Source organism: Nerophis ophidion, linkage group LG24, assembly GCF_033978795.1.
Source record: "Nerophis ophidion isolate RoL-2023_Sa linkage group LG24, RoL_Noph_v1.0, whole genome shotgun sequence".
Classification (NCBI taxonomy): domain Eukaryota; kingdom Metazoa; phylum Chordata; class Actinopteri; order Syngnathiformes; family Syngnathidae; genus Nerophis; species Nerophis ophidion.
Window position 1 is genome coordinate 31,218,818 of NC_084634.1, and position 4,732 is coordinate 31,223,549.

Below are 4,732 nucleotides of genomic sequence, written 5' to 3' on the forward strand. Positions count from 1 at the left end.
GCAGCAGCTTTACTTTGAGTTCCTCCCGGATGGCAGAGCTTCTCACCCTATCTCTAAGGGAGAGCCCCGCCACACGCGGAGGAAACTCATTTTGGCTGCTTGTACCCGTGATTTTGTCCTTTCGGTCACAACCCAAAGCTCATGACCATAGGTGAGGATGGGAACGTAGATTGACCTGTAAATTGAGAGTGTGACGGGTTTCCTGCCGTCATCGTATGGGGTGCAGTGCCGATCGATACAAGACGCATCGTAGCAGGTTTGACTCGTGTTTATCCTTTCAACAAACATTATGTCTTGCCAGTCTGTCGCGCCAATTTCCGGCTTGCTGGCTCTTCCTGGTCGTCGTGGGCTGCGTCTGCTGCAGGGGCTCATCTTTCTCTCGGTCGATCTCGCCGCTATCGTGGTCGTTGTTGTCGGGTTGTTCCTCTCCTACTTCTGCCACGATTGCTCCTCCCTCGCCCTTTCTATGCTGTAGCAGAAGATGTAATGATTGAGCGCAGGTGGGTTGTGTACGCACCTGACGCTGATGGCTGTAGTGTCGCTCCAGGCGTGCCCCGCCTCTCCGCTCTGCTGCATGCCCTGCCTACTGGCCGCCATCTTGTTGGCTCGTCGGCTCCGCCTCTCCACAGGCCTCCAACGCAAAACTCAAGCCGGGCTTCAGTCCGGTTGAACATACTCGCCCCCTCCCCCCCTTTTTTTTGAAGGAGCGGGAAAAAAAACTGCTTTGGCCACCTTTCTTCTCTTCTTCTGGTCTCTCCTCCTGGCCTTCGTTCGCATCTTCTCCTTTGAGTTTCCACCGAGAAGATGCGAGAGTCCATCTTCCTATGCCGTGTCCTTCCCCGCATCTTTCCTGGTGGTCTTTTGGTCTGTGATGACAAAAGGACTTCCTGTCAGAAGTCCTTTTGTCATCACAGGCCAATATCTTCAGCTCTCACTGGATCGGTTCACAGCCAAGTGTGAAGCGACTGGGATGTGAATCAACACCTCCAAGTCTGAGTCCATGGTTCTTGGCCGGAAAAGGGTGGATTGCCATCTCCGGGCTGGGGAGGAGATCTTACCTCAAGCGGAGGAGTTCAAGTACCTCGGAGTCTTATTTACGGATGAGGGAAGACTGGATCGTGTGATCGTTGACAGGCGGATCGGTGCGGCGTCTTCAGTAATGCGGATGCTGTAATGATCCGTTGTGGTTAAGAAGGAGCTGAGCCGGAAGGCAAATTTACCGGTCGATCTACGTTCCCATCCTCACCTATGGTCATGAGCTTTGGGTCATGACCGAAAGGATAAGATCACGGGTATAAGCGGTCGAAACGAGTTTCCTCCGCTGGGTGGTGGGGCTCTCCCTTAGAGATAGGGTGAGAAGCTTTGTTATCCGGGAGGAGTTCAAACTCAAGCCTCTGCTCCTCCACATCGAGAGGAGCCAGATGAGGTGGTTCGGGCATCTGCTCAGGATGCATCCTGAACGCCTCCCTTGGGAGGTATTTAGGGCACGTCCGACCGGTAGGAGGCCACGGGGAAGACCCAGGACACGTTGGGAAGAATATGTCTCCCGGCTGGCCTGGGAACGCTTCGGGATCCCCCGGGGGGAGCTGAACGAAATGGCTGGGGAGAGGGAAGTCTGGGCTTCCCCGCCGACCTCGGATATGCGTATAAAGATGGATGGATGGCCGAATGAAGTAAAATCTGTGCACACGCACGCCTGGCTATTAAAATCATGGCATTAAAACAAAAAAATAAAGACAACTTCAGATTGATTTCTTTTTCTTATTTTGGCCAAAAATAGAACAAACATTCTGAGAATATTACAATAAAAATATAGAAAAAAATACGGGCAGCAGTAGAATTTAGATCAGGAGTGACAAAGTCATTTCAGATCGGGGGCCACATGGAGAAAAATGTACTCCCAAGTGGTAAAAACTGGTAAAATCACAGCACGATAACTTCAAAATAAAGACAACTTCAAATTGTTTTCTTTATTTCAAAATAAAACAAGCACATACCAAATCATAATGTTGTCGGGATTTTTTACATTTACCTGTTGCGGTTAATAATATTCTACCTTTATGTATCGTTGTTTATACTTTCTGAATAAATTAGGTGATCATTTTCATCAGTCAACTCATTGGTTTAAATCTATTAAGATAAAAAAAATTAAATCTAAATCAAATTACAGGATGTACTGATGTACTAACATCATCTGGTTTATTTTTTTTTTTTTTACATACATATCATAATCTACAAAGATACAAAGAATTGGTATTGCAACACCTCCTGGACAAATTTACAACAGCATTTTCTTTTATTCAAAAATTTTAGCTCATTTTTATACTTAGCCAACTCATCCCGCGGGCAGAATAAAACCTATTTGTGGTTCTGATCCGGCCCGCGGGCATTGCGTTTGACACCTGGTGTAGACAACCCTGGTTTAGATCCATGAAGTAAAGAAAAAAATGAATGAAAGTTTATAACTGAATACATTTGGGGCGGTATAGCTCGGTTGGTAGAGCGGCCGTGTCAGCAACTTGAGGGTTGCAGGTTCGATTCCCTCTTCCGCCATCCTAGTCACTGCCGGTGTGTCCTTGGGCAAGACACTTTACCCACCTGCTCCCAGTGCCACCCACACTGGTTTAAAAATGTAACTTAGATATTGAGTTTCACTATGTAAAGCGCTTTGAGTCGCTAGAGAAAAGCGCTACATAAATATAATTCACTAATTCACATTTACATAAGAATAAAAATGTTTTTAATTTTTGTATTTTTTTTTTTTACTGAATTAAGTAACGTGTATAAATGATAAATGGGTTGTACTTGTATAGCGCTTTTCTACCTTCAAGGTACTCAAAGCGCTTTGACACTACTTCCACATTTACCCATTCACACACACATTCACACACTGATGGAGGGAGCTGCCATGCAAGGCGCTAACCAGCACCCATCAGGAGCAAGGGTGAAGTGTCTTGCTCAGGACACAACGGACGTGACGAGGTTGGTACTAGGTGGGAATTGAACCAGGGACGCTCGGGTTGCGCACGGCCACTCCCCCACTGCGCCACGCCGTCCCTATGACAAACTTTTTCCAAAACACAATATACAATGTGATATATAACAGGATAATGCTTATATTTATTATTGTCACCGATGTCCCACTTGGTGTGAGTTTTCCTTGCCCTTATGTGGGCCTACCGAGGATGTTGTGGTGGTTTGTGCAGCCCTTTGAGACACTAGTGATTTAGGGCTATATAAGTAAACATTGATTGATTGATTGATTATTTGTTTTCAAAACGGTTACAAAAAAGTGGGACCCCAAAAATTTACGGTGGGACCCCATTTTTATGACTTGATGGGGTCCCAGGGACCCCATTTTGAAAAATCCTAGTACCAACACTGATGGAGTATTGCTGCGTGCACAACAGCAGAGAGCGGCTGTGGCCTGCTGGCCAAAACTAATACTGCGGGCCTTGACTTTGACATCCCTGGAATATAGCAAAAAATACATTACCATACCTTACAAACATTTGATTTTTTTAAATACTTACATTTCTGCTACAATCGGGCGGAAGGCGGAGTACACCCTGGACAAGTCGCTACCTCATCGCAGGGCCAACACTGATAGACAGACAACATTCACACTCACATTCACACGATTGTAGCTGAGATAGACGCCAGCGCCCCCCGTGACCCCAAAAGGGAATAAGCGGTAGAAAATGGATGGATGGATACATTTCTGTTTGACTTATAGTTTTAGAGCAAATTATCCATCAAATTGTACACTGTAAAAATGCCAATACATTTCACTGTAAAATATGCTTAGTTTTTAAAGCATAATACTGTAAATTGAAAAAATTATACCACTGTTTTTTTACGGGAAATTCTGTCGCCTGAGTTTCCAGTGTTATTACTGTAATGTATGGTTGTTATTTTTACTGTTCATGGTAAAAAAAATTGGCAGCACAGTTGCCAAAATAGAATCAAAACGATGGTAAAGTTTTTCCACATACGTTGCAAAAAAACACTGTACAGTTAATAGTCATATTCTGGTGATTGAGTTGTTAGTTTTTTACTGTAAAAAATGCAGATTTTTTTTACATCGTTCGTAAAAAATATATATATATAATAATCATATGCATAGGCAAATTAAAGCAAATTATCCATCAAATTGTACACTGTAAAAATGCCAATACATTTCACTGTAAAATATGCTTAATTTTTAAAGCATAATACTGTAAATTGAAAAAATTATACCACTGTTTTTTTACGGGAAATTCTGTCGCCTGAGTTTCCAGTGTTATTACTGTAATGTATGGTTGTTATTTTTACTGTTGATGGTAAAAAAAAATTGGCAGCACAGTTGCCAGAATAGAATCAAAACGATGGTAAAGTTTTTCCATGTACTATAATACGTTGCAAAAAAACACTGTACAGTTAATAGTCATATTCTGGTGATTGAGTTATTAGTTTTTTACTGTAAAAAATGCAGATGTTTTTTTACATCGTTCGTAAAAATATATATATATATATATATAATAATCATATGCATAGGCAAATTCATATATCATTCATTGTTATAAGTGGCACTCTGCGGGCAACCATAACTACAATGTGGCCCTCAATGAAAATGAGTTTGGCAACCCTTATGTAATCCATGGGAAGTGGTATTTATATATGTTGAGAACTGTATATTATTTACTTTATTTAAACATGCGTGATTTTTTTTTTTTCTTTTTTTTTTGGTAAT